Raw genomic sequence first — 17500 nt, 5'->3', positions numbered from 1 at the left:
CATGTGCCTAGCTTACAGAGCAGTCTGTGATCCTGCCGTAATGGAAATGCTGTGCATCCACAAATCAAATGGGACAAGAGTCGCTCTCTCCAGGGATTTCATCCTACCCTGTGACATTAACAGAATTTGCTGGAGAAACAGATGTATGTCCCAGAGATGGCAGCTGGTCTGGAATAAACTCCCAAATCAAGTGAAGCACCATCCCTCAATTACCCTATTTTATTACGGGTTACTAGTGTAATGCAAATAAACATTACAGAAGGTGTCCTTCCTTAAGATGTTACATTTAAATCCACTAGTAGTGTGGGATATGTAGGTGTCTAAATAACTAATCCCTACCTGACTGTAGGCATACGTAAACCTGAAGTAGCTAGAACAACCACTTAAGTAGTCAACAAATTTTAAAATGTCCTCTTCTACTCCGTCCCACAAAATAAAGTAGGGCACTCACTTCTGGTACCAGAACATCAGGAGGAACAGCCAGTAAAAGTCCAGATGGTGGCTTGTTGGTTCGTGCTCTGGAGAGGCATGAAAATGAGAGAGAAGGGGCAGCTGAACAACATAGTCTTTACGAACGCACAGCGCTACAAGAAATAATAAAAATGGACAGAAAAGTGACAACGGCTCTAAAGCCGGTACTGTTCACTTTACTCCCTCAGGTGTTTCGACTGCACGTGCATCCAGTACAAGGGGAGTTCAACTAGTAACCATCCACTGTCTCAAAAAAGAACCTTGGTAAAAGGTCAAGCCATCCAAGTAGCAAGAATGACATCGGAGTATGAAGATTTATGGAAGGAGCTTGAAAAATTGAAGGATATGTTAATAGGGGTCCCCTACAGATGATAGAATCCCAAAAAGCCGACTTTCATATTTCCAAGACCATATTATCGACTTTAGGAATTTCAAACACCTTTTAAAAAAACACAAAACAAAAATGTACCTACATGTTTCTGCACCCCACACACCCCCTGCAATTCAAATATACCAACTCTGAGATTGGACTACAGTGCCGAAAGTGGAAATCTTCCCATTCCACACTATGCAGAGATGTCCGTTCTGAACGTTCGAAATTCCAAAAGTCGATCATATGGTCTCTGCCATATGAAAGTTGGCTTTTTGGGATTTTGCTCATCTGTAGGGGACCCGTTAATAGATAGAGGGTATCCTGCAAAAATGGATCTATTTTGGAAGCTCGAAGAGTCTCTTCTTTGAACACTTAAATGCTAACACGTAATGGGTAAAAGCTGGAAACAGCAAATGGCCACTTCTGTGATTTTTTTTCCCTTTGAAAAAAATGTTCTTGGCCGTTATCGGGAATTGCCCTTTTTTCCAATGTAGAGCGATCTTGGAGTTGGTATATTTAGTTGGGGGCGGGTGGGGGGCACCCAATTGATTAGGGTTTTAAAGTTTGTTTTTACATTTACAGCCAAGTGAATTCTTTCCCTAGGGAAAAATTTGTGGAAGTGTCCGTTAGTGGTTTACAGCTTTCGCTCTTTACTTGTCGACTTTTACATGTTCGAAGAAAAGACTTTTCGAGCAAATAATATAGACCCTACAAAAATGGTGGCCGAACAAATTAAAGAAGTGTATGAAGGGTGGGGTAAGAAATACCACCCCTTGTTGGGTATTCAAAAGAAGCCCCCCAAATAGTACAATTTGAAAAAGCATTAATTTTAGAACATAACCAGTATTCCAACAATATTAATGGAATAGTAAAAAGGAACTGGAATATCTTTAAGTTTAGTAAAGAGATTAATGGAATTGTGGGACAGGGACCAATGTTTTGCCATAAGACAGGAAAACATTTCAAATAGTTGTTTCAAGGAGAGGTTGCCCAGGAAGGAAATAAGGGGACCATTCCTTGTAGCTGTTGTAAGCAGTGTAGGTATATAGTAAAAAAAAAAAAAAACTGTCATGTTGGCCAACACACTTGGGAGTAGGGTTGATTTGTTTATGGGAATTGTGGAACAACTAAAATAGTTTACCTAACTAGGTGTGACAATTGTACAGCTTTCTATACAGGAAAAACAGAGGGCATTAAAACAAGAATCTATAAACATTTATATGACATGGAAAGAAAGATTCAAATGCCTTATAGAGACATTCTATTGCATGTAACAATTTTAAAAATTTCACCTTTGGCTTCCTGGAGAGAATGAAGATTAATCCTAGGGGTGGAGATTAGCAAAGACTTCTTATGAAGAAGGAATTAATCTGGCAGTTAAGATTAAATGCAACATTTCCACCGTGACTCAATGACCAAGTTTCCAACTCACCAATATTAAGGGTGAAAGCAGATGTTTAAACTTAAGATGAGTTTATTTGAATTGTATAAGTAGTGATATTAAGTTGTCCTTCTTGCCTTCCTTCTTGCTGTTTGGGTTCGGAGCCGATCCTCGGCTCCGACTTGGCCATCTTCTATAGCTCGAGAGCTGTTTACTGGCTTGAGGCTACCCCTTATCCCAGAATGCCTAGCATCAGATACCCAGATCTCATTTGCCGCTTCAGCTGCGAGGTTGCTTCATTACTGGGTCAGACTTAGTATTGTTTTGTATTGTATATTTTTGCTGTTATTGTTAAATTGTAATTGTAAAAGTGTTATTAACCTTAGTCTCTTAGTACTTATACCCTTTATCACCTTATATTGTGTGGGTGTGCATGGTTGGCCGTCGCTCCTTTCCGAAGGCCTCTTTTCCCTTGAACTCGTTTTAACTTAGAGAGTCCTCATCCCCCTCTATTAGGTTAGCCGTTTAAGTTGTAATAATTATTATAACTTTTTTTCTTATTGTTATTGTGGTTCTGTAGTTTGTTGTTGTTAGGAAAATGTCTAAAGATGCCAAGGTATTTGGCTTCAAAAAATGTGACTCATGCTGTTAGAAAATGTCTCTGACAGATGGGCACACTAGTTGTGTATATTGTTTGGGCGCTGTTCACCTGCAGAACTCCTGATCTATATGTCACGCTTTTAGTCCAAGGGTCCTGCAGGAGCGCAAAAACAAATAAATCCTTCGGAGATTATTGAAGCCTCAGGATTCTCCAGTTAAATGTACTCAGCCAGCAAAATCCCCTAAGTCTGTCAAGCCGTCGGCTCCACCTTCGGAGCCGACTCCTTTACTTGACCAACCAAATATGTCGGTGCCGGCTGGCACCGACAAGGCAACTCCTCTGTTGGCTCCATCTGCTATTTCAGAGCCATCTCAGAGCCATAAGAGACTGAGGTCTCCATCCTTGGAGCCCATCCACTCACCACCTCAGTCAACCTTGTTACAGAGTGAACATATAGCCATCATTCTTCCCACTCCTCTCGATCCTCTAGATTATCGGATCATGATGTGGTGAGAGTAGTAAGTAGGTTGCTTAAGTCACAGGCCCTGGCAAAATTACTGTCCAGTCCACCTCAGCAGGTATCGGCTCCAACCGCCTCTATTTCCGTTCCTCCTCCGACTACATTTAGCTCGGAGCCAGAGACCATGGATCTGCAGGTAGTAGAACCATCTGTGCTGATCATCATCTCTCCTTCTGTTCCGATGTCGGCTCTGATTACCTCGATTGTGCCTTCTATTAAGGGATCTGAGTGCCGGGGCTCTCTCATCGGCTTCGAGATGGGGAGTGGCATCGGACCTTTGTCCGACCCCGTTCTCCCCTCGGTGCTTCGGTGCAGGTGAGCTCGGCTCCAACATCGGCCACGGAGCCATCATCCTCGATGCGGAGAAGGACTCCTGTCTCTTCGGAGCCGGAGCTTTCTCTGCCTAGAGGTAAGGGCACCTTTGAGGTCATGCAAAGTGTGCTGTCCCCCGAAACAGCTCTACTGCCAGCTCCATCAGCTCTGCCCCCATGGTGTCTGTTCCAGCCTCTACTCCTCCTCTAGACCCCAAGCGTAGGGAACCTTTGCCCCAGGACACCCCATTGGGTGATCCCTCTTCTTCTGAAGCGTCCCCTGATCACTCAGAAGAGCCTGTTGGAAGAAGTGCAAGAGGAAGCACACAGACTCCCCTGAGTCTGTCACCTCATATACAGACATGGATGAATCGGAAAGGGTCCCCAAGGTTCCCCGTCTAAAGATGTTTCCTTTTCGGGTATTCTTGAAATGCTTAGAGCGGGGACTGGACTTTGCTAGAGGACGAGTCTGTATACCTGGATGCATTTGTTGCCCGAGCTTCCACCTCCTGGGTATCTCCTCCTTTTGATCCACTCATGTCTGTAGTGGCTGGAAAGGCATGGACAGCTCCGGATTCTGTGGAGCCTACTCCGAGGAGACCAAACAAATTTATTACAGCCCCCCAGGACAAACAATTTCTCTCCAAAGTTGTGCCTTTTGATACCATGGTGATAGCACCAGCCACCAAGAAACAGCAGAAACCTCTTCATCTGCTCATCCTCCAAACAAAGAGTCTCAGATGATGGACAGATATGGAAAGCGAATGTTTGCTTCAGCGACCTTTTCAATGAGGTCCCTGAACTATCTATGCCATTTTACACGTTTTCAAAGGGATCTCCTGAAAGAGCTTGGAGATGCTCTTCAAGATCCTATAGCTGAGGGAGTACCAGCCAAATTAGCTTCTCAGCTTGCGACTCTTAATTTCATAGTCAACTCCTCCATGAGGCTGATTTCCTATGCAGCCGATGGAGCGAGCAGAGCCGCAGGGTAAGGTGTGGCTCTCAGGAGACATGCTTGGATGCAGCTGTGTCAGTTTGCTGAACCCTTTCAAGCGTCCTTCACCAATACTCCCTTTGATTGCTCCTTTCTCTTTGGGCCTCACGTGAAAGACACATTGACCAGGTGTGAGCAGGAAGGCAAGACTCTCTGTGATGTGGGTGTCCATTTTTCCACCCCTTCCAGACCTTATTTCAAGGGTCAGAAGAGCGGAAAGATATGGTTCCGAAAATCCCTGGGACTCTTGCCTGACACACATGGTGATTTTTCCCCCAGGGGCAGAGGGGGAAACAACAATAACAGATGCCGCCCTTGTGGCTGAGGGGGACCGCAAAACCAGGGTGACAGAGAAACCTTCTCTGCCAAGCCCTTCCAGCATCCCTGAAGGTTTTCCCAACTGCTCACCTCTGGAGGCAGTCGGGGGAAGACTTTTGCTGTACTCAAAAGCCTGGCAAAATATAACAAGAGACAGATGGGTACTATCCATTATATCCGGAGGTTACAAAATTCCCTTCCATCAATCCCCCATAAAATCAAAAAAGTCCATCCCAGATGTCCCACCCAATCTAAGGGATCAAGCAGTCACAAAAGTTTCAAGACTGCTAGAAAAAAGAGTCATTCAAGAAGTCCCCGCTGACCAACTAGGATACGGAACTTACTCAAGATTCCTTTTAGTACCAGAAAAGACAGGGGACTGGAGACCAATACTGGATCTCAGCAGATTGAACAAATCTGTACAAAAAGAAAAGTTCCGGATGGTGACACTGCAGTCCATTTTCCCTTTTCTGGGTCAGGACAATTGGATGTGCTCAATAGATCTTCAGGAAGCGTACTACCATATCAAGATGGACAGACACTCCAGGAGATTTCTTCACTTCCGGGTAGGGGCCAGTCATTACCAGTTCAGAGCTCTGCCCTTTGGTCTCACCTCAGCCCCCAGGGTGTTCACCAAGTATATGGCCGTAGTCACGGCTCACCTGAGGTGTCAAGGATTCCAGGTGTTTCCCTATCTAGACGACTGGCTCCAGACTGCTACTACCAGGCATCAACTCTTAGAGGCATGAGATTATACAATCACATCATGCACTCAACTAGGCATTACAGTAAATTTCGAAAAATCTGCCTTGTTGCCCTGTCAGTCTGTCACATACATAGGAGCAGAATTAAACACAAACGAAATGTTTGCAAGATTACCACAGGAAAGAGTTACCACTATTCGTTAACAAGTGTTAATTCTAATGCAGAGCAAAAGGATTCAAGTCAGATATGTCCTCCAAGCTCTAGGCTCCATGGAAGCTGCCATTCTTCTTGTCCCATTAGCGCGTTTTCACATGAGAATACTTCAGTGGCTTCTTGTCACGCAGTGGTCTTTCCAGGAGCTACACATGTCTCACATGATCCTGATCACAGAAACATGCAAAAGGCACCTTTCTTGGTGGATGGTCTCCCCACTAGTGATTCAGGGCAGACCTTTCATACAACCCCCTCCGGTAGCCACAGTGACCATGGACACCTCCCTGATAGGGTGGGGGCATTATCTAGGCAGGACAGTCCAAGGCACTTGGCAACTTTGCAAGTACCATCTGCATATCAATGTCCTAGAAATGAGAGCGGTGCTCCAAGCGTTGCAAGCCCTTCAAGACTCTCTTCCTTCTGGGACCATTGCAATCCAAACGGACAACATGTCAGTGGTGTGTTACACCAACAAACAGGGCGGAACCAGGTCTTACCCCTTGTGTCGAGAAGCACTCAGACTGTGGCAATGGGCAATTTCCTCCCAACGTTTTCTGATAGCAATGTACATCCCTGGGAAATCCAACGCCATAGCGGACAGGCTCAGCAGAGCTATCCTCATGCCTCACGCGTGGTCTCAGAATCAGGAAGTTGCGGATCTTATCTTCCGCAAATGGAGACGGCCTTGCTGCGATCTATTTGCCACTCCTCTCAACAACAAATGCAGCAGCTACTTCTCCCTACTTCCTCTTCCAGGTCATATATCCAGAGATGCTCTAGTCCATGATTGGCCTCAGGGACTCCTTTACGCTTTTTCCCCTTTTCCCCTAATACCAAGACTCATACAGAAAGCAAAATCGTTGGGTTGCAAAATGATCCTCATTGCCCCATATTGGCCTTGACAGTTGCGGTTCCCGTTCCTGCACCTCCACGTTCAAGATCAACAGTGGATTCTGGACCCGGTTCCAGATCTGATTCATCATTCAGGCGGGTAGCACCAATTCCGTCAAACTCTCCAGCTCACAGCCTGGTTACTTCACTTCCAACATTAGCCAGGCTTTCCAGTATCTCCCCAGCATTCCGTGATATTATTGTTTCCTCACATAACTCTACTACGAGGAAAACGTATGCTAGTAAATGGAAACGGTTTTCTTAATGGACAGAATCTAGAAATTTGGACCCTTTCTCAGCCCCAGTCCATGAAATTCTTGAATTTCTAGCACAACTTTTTCAGTCTGGTGCGGCTTCCACTACCATTAGAGTACAGCTAGCTGCCATTTCTAATTTTCATATCGGTATGTTTATTTCTAGCATAATGTCTTATAAGCTCTGCAAGGCATTTATGAGAGGAACATCTGTTCTTAGATCCCCAGTTAGAGATCCTCCTCCTCCTTGGGATCTCAATTTAGTTTTAGATTCCTTAATTTTGCCTCCCTTTGAACCGGCAGCATCATGTTCCTTAAAATTTCTTTCTTGGAAGACACTTTTTCTGGTTGCTATCACTTCAGCTAGACGTGTCTCAGAACTTCAAGCACTATGTGTTCATCTTCCTTACCTGGTGTTTCACAAGGACAGTTTCTGTGAGGACCAATCCATCCTTTATTCCTAAAGTCTGCTCAGAGAACAATTTAAATCAATCCATAGATCTCACAGTTTTCTTTCCCAATCACAGCAACAAGGCAGAATACAAGCTCCACCAACTGGATGTACACAGACAATTGCATTTGTACCTCCATAGAACTAAGGAACTAAGATAGTCAGACCAGTTATTTATTTCTTATGCTTTCAACAAACAAGGCCTTCCAGTTTCTAAGGTGACCTTTTCCAGATGGTTATCTGATACTATTGCCTTTATTTATCAGTTACGAAATAAAGAGCTACCAGCTAAACCAAAAGGTCATTCTACTAGAGCATTAGCCACCTCTGCAGCGTTTCAGTCTAGGTTGCCCATAGACTCAATCTGTGCAGCTTCCACTTGGGCAAACCCTCATACTTTTATCTCTCATTACAAGGTGGATATGGTCTCCCGGAGCAGAGCTTCTTTTGGTTCTACTGTTCTGAAGAGTCTGTTCCAATGAGCCACCCAGGATTTTAGGTGCTAGGGAAGCTGTCCCAAACAGCAAGAATGAAGGTGAGATGGACAATTTAACATAAAGAAGTTATGTACCTACCATAACGTTCCATGTTAGTTGTCTTCATCTCGCCTTCCTTCTTGCGTCCCTCCCTCCTTCCCCCTTCCTAGAGGATTGAGAGGAGTTCCTTTTGTTTTCACTGGCTGAGTATCTTTTATTACTTCACATGCCAGGTAATTTATGACTCTTTCCTTGTTTAGGTGTATTGGACAACCAGTTTTTAGGTAACTGGTTACTTTACTTATGTCTAGTGTGCGCTATCACAAATGAGATCTGGGTAGCTGATGCTGGGCATTCTGGGATAAGGTGTAGCCTGGAGCAAGTAAACAGCTCTTGAGCTATAGAAGATGGCTGAGTCAGAGCCGAGGATCGACTCCGAACCCAAACAGCAAGAAGGAAGGCGAGATGAAGACAACTAACATGGAACATTATGGTAGGTACATAACTTCTTTTTCATAAACAGGAAGAAAATGGATTTAAATTTTGCTGATATGTTTTTTAATATACTTATGTCTTTTTTGCTAAGGGTAGAAAGTGTGGTTTAAGAAGGGAGTAAACTGATGATTGGATAATTGAAATAAATTATGTTGTAATGTATAAAAGGAAGGAAGGAGTATGGGTATTTTATCTGTTTGGAGACAAATGTATTAAATGTAACCCATATATCTATATTTATATCTAATCTATTTATATATATATATATATATATATATATATATATATATTATATATATATATATATATATAGGTCTACTTTTGAAATGCTGATGCCCAGAATGTCGATGTTTAAAATCCTGAGACAAAAATTGTGAAACTGCAGAAACTTGAATGTTGGATTTTTACTAGGGTAAGTAACCACTTGCCCAACATGCTCTTTTCTCCACTGCAGTGTGATCCTGGAGTTGGTGTATATAGTTGGAGGGGGGTATAGGAGGTGTAGCCTCCACCTAGGTGGGTTGTACTTAACTTGGCATGAGTTTCTTTTCCATTTGGCCAAGTGTTTACTTACCCTAGTAAAAACCCAGAGTTCAAGTTTATGGGGTTTTGTGATTTTCGTCTCGGGATTTTAAACATCGATCCCGATGTTCAAGTTTCTGTGGTTTAGTGATTTTCATCTTGGGATTTTAAATGTTGATATTCTGTGCATTGGGATTTCAAAGTAGACCCATATATATATATATATATATATATATATATACTTCTGGACTTGGTCTGTTATTGAATAGGTAGTTGCTGGGGAAATTAAGGCTCATGTCAGTGAAGTCATCTTAGATCCTGGATTGTGTAATGCCTCTTTTGTGTGGATTTTTTTCCCTAGATTTTTTTAAGACAACTAACGTTTAATAAAGCAACTTTTATTTGAGTGGGGGTTGTGTTTTGGTTCATTGCATATGAGGGCTAGTGTTGACTTCAATGAAATCTGTAACTAGGAGGATGTTTATAAGTGCAAATAGACTGATAGTGAATTTCAGAACTTTGGTATTGGGAGATTAATGATGAGTTGTAAAGGACAAATTGGTGGGCTGAAGTACAGGATGAAGGTGGAGTATTTTAAGTTTGTTGAGGTGGTAGTTGCTGGCTTAGGTCATGTACGATCATGGCAAAAGACAGTTTTTTTTTTACCTTTCATTTTAAGGGATACTGTTTTGGTAGCAGTGGATGGCTTGGTGTAATATACTGACCAGGAACTATTGATTTCTGAGTTCATGATGAGGAGAGTCTTTTCACTGTAATATTAAAATAAAATTACACTTAGAAGTGTTGGTATTGTTACGCATGATGACGAAGTTATTATTAGTGGCAGCAGATTCAGACAGCAAATTGTGTGTGGACATGGGATTTTTTGCGGGGGAAGATACTTTTTTTTTTTTTTAATAGATGCAGGTAGGAGCATAACAGTGGTGTAAGTTTTTTCGAAGTTGTGAGTATTAGATTTGTGGAGGAAGGAAAGGTGAATATGTAGGGTAGAGTTATACTCCCTACACTAATGGGAGAAGCTCAGTTTATACCTTTTCAGATGGGATCAACTCTGCTATGAAACTAGCAATGGAGTCTACATATGATTGCTCAATGACTCACTTATACTAAGAGGTGAAGAAGGACCAGTCAATAGCAAAGCTTGATAGTCAGTGGGCAGCAGGGAAAAAAAAAATCATCACTTGTAATTTGCTTCTTTTACCTTGCTCCTGAAATGACACTGTAACTGCCATGCTTGAATTCAACAAAGTATCTCATCAACTAGCTTATTGATGAGTACAACAGAGATGTGGGGTACAGTTGCAACTTTGGGTAGGTATCTATCTCTGGACTTGTAAGGCTGCAGTAGTCCAACTCAGTCCTATTCTGAATCAATCCTTAAATTTGCCACAAGTTCCTTATTGGGTGAGGATAATGCATCTTGTTCTCATCAAAATAGTGAGGAAAATGCTAGATGACCAAATGGCCATTCTCTTACATTGTGTATCTAGTAAAACTTCTTGCTGAAATTAATTTCATATTTGTTTTTTTTTTTTTTTATTCCAGAGCTTGCAGAGAATATCCTCATGGCAGTAGATGGGTCATCTATTATTTCTACCTCTTTTGTTGATAAAAAGATGCAATATTTTAACACTGTGAACCCTTGCTTTAGTGGTTCCATTGAAGAAGGGCAAAGTCAAAGGACATAACTGTTTGTGCATGCCTGCAGAGTTTAACAAGGAAGTAGTTAGCTGAGAAATGAATTGAAGAAATTTAAAAATATTCATGCTTTTTAGTAAAAATTATTTGAGATGCAACAAACAAGAAAAAGATGGCCAGGAAAGAAACCCAACATATACCACAATATTCTAAACAACCATGAATTATTACAAACAGACATGCCTGTTATCCGAAACTGCATTCTGAGCTGTATCCTCTAATAGATGCGTTATTGAATTTCTGTGTTGAATGAAAAGGCTAATAATATCAGCAGGTACCTCAACGAGAGTGATTCAGGGTAAATCAACTTTAGTGTGCATGTCCCTTCCATAACTGTGAGTCTGTCCAGTATCTCCTTTAGAAGTATATATTTCTCAAAACATCATTCCAGTGGACAATAAAATATGTGACATTTACCTTGAATTTCTTACTAGGTGGTAAAAGCAATGCATTTCCCAAAAATCTGATGATGAGTTTGTTTCCTCATAATTTAAAGCCTTCCCATTCCACAAGGCAGAGACAGAATCTTAGAGTTAAAACTGCAGGCCCACCTTCATACTGTTACCAGTAGTAAAGTTAAAAAAGTTAACAGTTCTTTTTCAATTTTCTCTCTCGCAATACTGGTACTTTCATCTCGTCTTGTTCATATTTTTATCTCCTGTGTCAGTGTGTGCCTTTATAAAGCTTTAACATTATTACTACAGATTCAGTTTCAGTGCCACACTGCTCAAAGGGTCTGCAGAGTACATATATTCACTTAGTAATGCCCCCTGACAGGTTAACCACTACACACTCCTTCCATCTCCATCCCAGCATGCTACCTGATGGTACTACATGTTGTTCTTCTTCATTCGGCTTTTCCCGGTTAGGGGTCGCCACAGCGGAACTCCTGTCCGCTGATTGGCAGTAGATTTTTTTTACAGGTGCCAGCTCGATGCCCAACCTTCAACGAAGGCACACCCATTCTACACATACCTTTCGAACACAACTCGACTGCGGGGAGGACATGCAGACTCCACACAGAAGGAGCTCCAGCCGAGAACCGAATGGCCTACTTCAAAGCTCGAGGCCAAGTCCCTATCCCATGATGCACCTAGAGTTACCTCAGATCTAGTTTATCGCTGCAATAGATCAGAGGTTCCTCTCATAGCTCGAGCCAGTAAAAAAGCTTTGTTCTTGAAAATTTATTATAATGCTTAAAAACATATTTTGATATTTATCTTTAGATACTTAGCTTAGCTCTTATAGCTTATTGTGTAGTTTCCCTTTCCTTGGTGTACCTTTTTCTTAACTAGTTGTTAGCTCTTTTGGCCTTGTTTTATTTTAGGCCTTGTTAAATCTTTAATAGTAGTTTATATTGTAGTTTTGTGCCTTTGAATAGTGACTTTTTCTGTCACAGTTTTGAATGTGTGTGTGCTGATTAGTATTTTAGCCCATAGTTTGAAAAGGGCTTGTTTGATATTTCTTGTTGGGTGTGTCTAGCTCTTTACAGCACCCTCTTGAGATTGTGTGTTACAGTATGGCTGTCCATGATAAAGATAAACACCCTAAATCAGGGTTTAAGTAATGTCTTAAATGTGGACAGAAAATGTCTGTCACTGACAGTCATGTCAATTGTGTATACTGTTTGGGAGCATTGCACCTGCAGGAAAGCTGCTCCATTTGTCATTCTTTCTCTTCTAGGGTTCTCCAGGAGAGAAAGAGAAAGTTAATTGACAGAGGTTTAGTCAAACCATCTTTTCAAGAAGCTTTGAGCGACCAGGACAGGACTAGCAAATCCTCAAAGTCTTCTAAGGCTTCTACTTCTTCTGAGGTAAAGAAATCTAAAAAACCTTTGACGTTGGTTCCACAGACCTTGGAGCTGATCGTCTTGTCCTTTCAGAGACAGTTCCCGTTTCTGGAACCGGTATCCAAAGTGCCTAAGTCTCCCCTCCTGCAATCTGTACCTCCTTCTATCCACTGATCTCGGTCTTCTGGTTTGGATGTGGATCATGTGGTGCAGAAGCTTTTACAGGCACTGGCCTTTGCTAAATTTTTGTCGGCTCCGACCCAAATGGCTTTGGAACTGAAGACGCTTTTACCATCTACTGCTCCTCCTCCTCTGAGCCATACAGGTCTTTTGGAGCCAGTGGAGTTGGACTTGATAATCGTTGAGCCTTTGGAGCCGATGCCTGCTACATTGTCCTCGGCTCTGTCTACTCTGATGTCCTCGGCGCCAATCAAGGAATCTAGGAGCTGATGCTCTCTGGTCGGGTCCAGGGAGGATAGTCGGACTGACTTATCGGTTCTGACTCTACCTCTCAGGGCTTCGGCTCAGATGAGATGTTTACTTAAAACATACTTCCAAAACTAAAATGTCTGCAAAATTACTGCCACTGGCAGTGCTTATGTGCCAAATCATTCCACAGCATAAGCAAGTTTTTCAATTAAACAAACAATAATTTGGCACTTAGAAAGCAAAACCACCTCAAAATGTACAGTCAAGATGTAAAAATGCCCCTCTTCTGCCTACCCTACTCTGCTACATATCATAGATAACTTAGACCAACAACAGACATGCATCTCTGGTGATAGTATCTAAGCATAATAATCTAATTTAAAACTTTCACAAGCACATCACCATTGTTAACAATTACACTGTATTGTTGTATTGACTCAAGCCTATACCATCTATCCCCACTTTATAGTACAACTAATAACTTCACCTTATTAGTTCTAAAGAATTGGAACTACTAAATTGAATCATTTTTTATCAAATACCCGCTAATGTAAAAAATGCCTTTGAAAAATCATAAATTATGGTTGATATACTACCTAGACTATATCACCATTCCCATTGTGCATATTTTCATTCTCAAAGTATAATGCCCAACATTTGGAAAACAACTGCTGAACATTTACCAAAGCAACCAAAACAGACCAAAGACTGCAATTTCTGTCTAATATCACTTTTGCCTAGCTTAGCTGAAATACTTGCAAAAAAAAGTCATATATAGCCATCTCTCAAAATGCATCAAAGAAATAAATTCTGTATCCCTAAAACAATATAGATATTTATAGGTCAAAGCACTAAGACTGCAATTTGGATCTTGTCAAATCAGATACTGCTCAACATGGATAAGGAAAACCAAAGAGGTATGCTATTCATTGACCAAAGAAAAACACTTTGGCATGTGGGTCATATATTCCTAATAGATCACATGCTAAAAATGATTATCCATCCCCAGGCCACCACTTGGTTCCAAAACTCTCTCTCATATAGATTAGCAGACATGAAGTTTTACTTCTCCTTCCCATCCTTCTCCACAAGATTCCATTTCAGTGTTAAATAAACTCGCTTTGGACATGGAATGCGTCCACAGTTTGATGATCAGTAATTAGTTCAAACTCAACTGCGCCATTCCATTCACATATCTTCTCCTCCAACTTTAACAATGGATATTATCTGTAGCAATGATAAAGTATAATTTGTATATATATATATATATATATATATATATAAAGTATAATCCTCATGAAGAAGATTACTGGCCTCAAACAAATGCCCTACACTGACGGCCTCAAAAAAATCCAGCTTTACTCCGTAGCATATCGCCTACTCCGAGGTAATCTCTGCCTAACATATAAAGCTATGTCAAACCCAGAGCTGTTGGACATGCTACACCTAAAGAAATCCCAATCCCTCCGAGCTACACGCTCTAGGGACCTAAACCTTGTCAGCACAATAAACAGGACATGCTGGAGGGATAGATTCCTGTCCCAGAGACTTCCTGTACTCTGGAACAGGCTACCCATCTATGTCAAGCAAAGTTCTTCATTAGCACTCTTCAAGAAAAATCTTGATGAGTGGATGGGAAATAGGAAATACACCCCGGGGATCATTTCTGTGTCTCTGCTTGACAATGGCACAGGAATATAACTTTCTTGAGTGGCATAAGCCAGGGAACCTTGTTGGCTAGGCTTACGTAGGCCCTTGGGCCGATAGCCTAGTACCTACCTATGAACCTATTTGTGTTGATGGTGTGTTACCTAAAGGTGAAATGATCAGTAAATATCATTACTAGGGTAAAAGTGTCTACTGTTATCAGTTCCTCATGTTGTTTTCTGTAGAATATCTCCCTATGAAAGCACTGTATTCTGTTAACTGATTTACTTGCGTGTGCTCTTATCTCTTCACTGCTAGAGTATTTTAATGCCCTTTACCTGTGGACACCAGAGATTGAGCTGGATCCAGCTATACATGGTGAAGAGTTCTGCAGCCATGCTGTTTATTTGGAGTATCTCAGTACCACCATATTTTGCTGTTCTTTCTGAGACTGTAACATCTACCTGTTTGGCCTCTTGTTGTTTACAGAGCTCCTGTTGTTTTACGGCTTACTCATCACAACTTGGGCCACCTTTACCTTAGAAAACTCGGTTGGTATTCCCATTTTTTTCAAACTCTTTGTTCTTCTACCCTTCAGCTGCTGGTGTTTCTGAGAATTTTTATTCATTCTTTAGGTGAGTGTCCTTTTTAACACCAAGTTTGTCATGAATACAGTATTCTTTTGCTAAAACAGCAGATGAGGTTGACCCCAATAGTTGATGGTTTTGACTTGTTATTTGGGAGTTATTTATCTCAGCTGTCTTTGTAATTAAATGTTCAGGATAGTCTACATGATTTATTTTTTGTATTAGTGCTCAATCTACAAATAATTAAGTACAATTTAATTTAAATTTAGGGTATAAATAAAACAGAAAATGCCAAAAAAAATGAAAACAGGCAGAAATAGAGAGTAAAAACAACAAAATCATATGAAAAGTAATGAAAACTGAAAAGCTGTCAATTATAGTCTCAAGAACAGGAAACTGCTTGGAGCAACCGCATGTTGATCATGATTTGACACATGGATGGGTAAGTAGAGATGAATTAAAACCAAGAAATGAAAGCTTCATAATGTCATCTCAAGAGAGTAGGTTACAAAGCCTATAGAAAGTGCAAGAGCTACAGACGACATTAATTCTGTAACACTAAACTAGAAACAATTGTGCATATTGCTGACGGATGTAACATACTCATAGGTGACAAACTATGCACTGAAAGGCACAATCGTGTAGCAAGATTTTTCGTAAGTTCATAGATTTATGCTATGCTAATGACCAATTAAGGTCATTATGAGCCTGGCCATTTACCCTAGCCCAGTTTTGTTCCCAAGTACCTAGGGTATGTACTTGGTGGGGTATGTTATTAAGGAGGAAGCTGATGGTTATGTTGTGGTGTTATGCTGTTTGTGGATTAATTTACTTAATGTCGATCTCTGTCCATTAGAGACAGGGGAGACAGACCATTGGTGAATTTGTTCTTTCCCATTGCATGATCAAGGTTTTGCTTGAATACGGCCAGGGATGAACACAGCTTCATGTGGATGGGGGGAACTTATTTCACAGTACAGAGATCCATTGAGACACATATTGGTCTCTCCAGTGTGTTCTCTTAATTTTACAGGCAGTTTCAGATCATTGGATCAAATATTTCTGGTGCCGTTCATTTTGTGGATGTGCAAGAGATCCATCAGAGATGGCTCTGAGGTTGCCTTGTATGTCAGCATAGATTACCTCTATCTGACCTGTAGGAGACTGAGCACAGATATAGAGCTGCAAGACAATCTGTGTAGGGCAAGGCAATCGTGCAGTGGATTCTCATGGTGAGAAACCTTTGAGTGCCTTCTAACTACTGCAAATACTTTGTTAGGTACATGCCAAAGTGGGCATTGTACTCAGTGATGGACCTGACAAAGGCCCAGTAGAGTGGTGCAAGCATTTTCTTGCATATGGATGCCATTTTCTTGCTTATGAACTGGGTGACATAGAATGATTTTCTTATCATCTTAACTACATTTTGGTCAAAGGCCAAATTAATATCGATGGAGTAATTAGTTTGTGTGGATGGCGCCCTTTGGTAAATCATCCATCCAGTGTAATTACTCCATCTATAAATAATTTTAATGCTTTGGCACCTGTCATTTCTGTGTGTTAGACCCTCATATAGAATGCCAGTTTCATGAGGATAGTCTGTGATAGCTCCCAATTTGCATTCATCTACAAACTTGGTGAGCCAGAGTCCTTTGGCATTCCAAGAAGTAGATGCTAAGCAGGAAGGGGCCCAAGAAAGGGACCTGTGGTACTCCACTGGTGACCAGTCTGTTGGTGTAGGTGGTCTCACTGATCCTGACTTCTTGGGTCCTACCTGTGAGCCAGCCAGCATTCCAGTGATTTATGGAGGGATTTATGCCAAGTTCTGCGAGTTTGTCAATAATACCCTTGCGGAATATTGCACTGAACACCTTTGGCTGGTCAAGGTACAGTAAGTGACATGCACCATTTCCCCCTTCATTCTATGCCTTGGTGATCCTCATCAGTCATTAACTTCATTAGTCCTTGCAAATCAACTACAAGTATGAAAACATGATGATAGGATCCTCGTGGGCACCCTTGGCCAAGTAGTAGAATCTGGAAGTCTGCAAGTGAGGGAGGCTGTCAGCAAAATTGCTGCATCTGCAAAAATATATCTGCCAGTAAAGGAACTGATTTGGAGATTGTGTAAGACTAACGGTCTTAACAAGGACTGCACCCAACTAGATATAGAGGACTTTGTCTTGAACACCTGGACTACTGCCAGACTGAGTGGAACCTGTCTGTTTTGAAAACGCCCTTGCCACACTGCTCTCGGTAGCAAAATGGGCATAAATTCCAAAAAAGTACAGACAGTGAAGGTGACTGGACCTAAAGACATTGACCTTTACAGTGTCGTCCCATCCCCAAACCC

This window comes from Protopterus annectens, chromosome 9.part0 (genome assembly GCF_019279795.1).
Source record: "Protopterus annectens isolate FY-2018-M chromosome 9.part0, PAN1.0, whole genome shotgun sequence".
NCBI lineage: Eukaryota > Metazoa > Chordata > Ceratodontiformes > Protopteridae > Protopterus > Protopterus annectens.
This window is presented reverse-complemented; position numbering follows the sequence as displayed.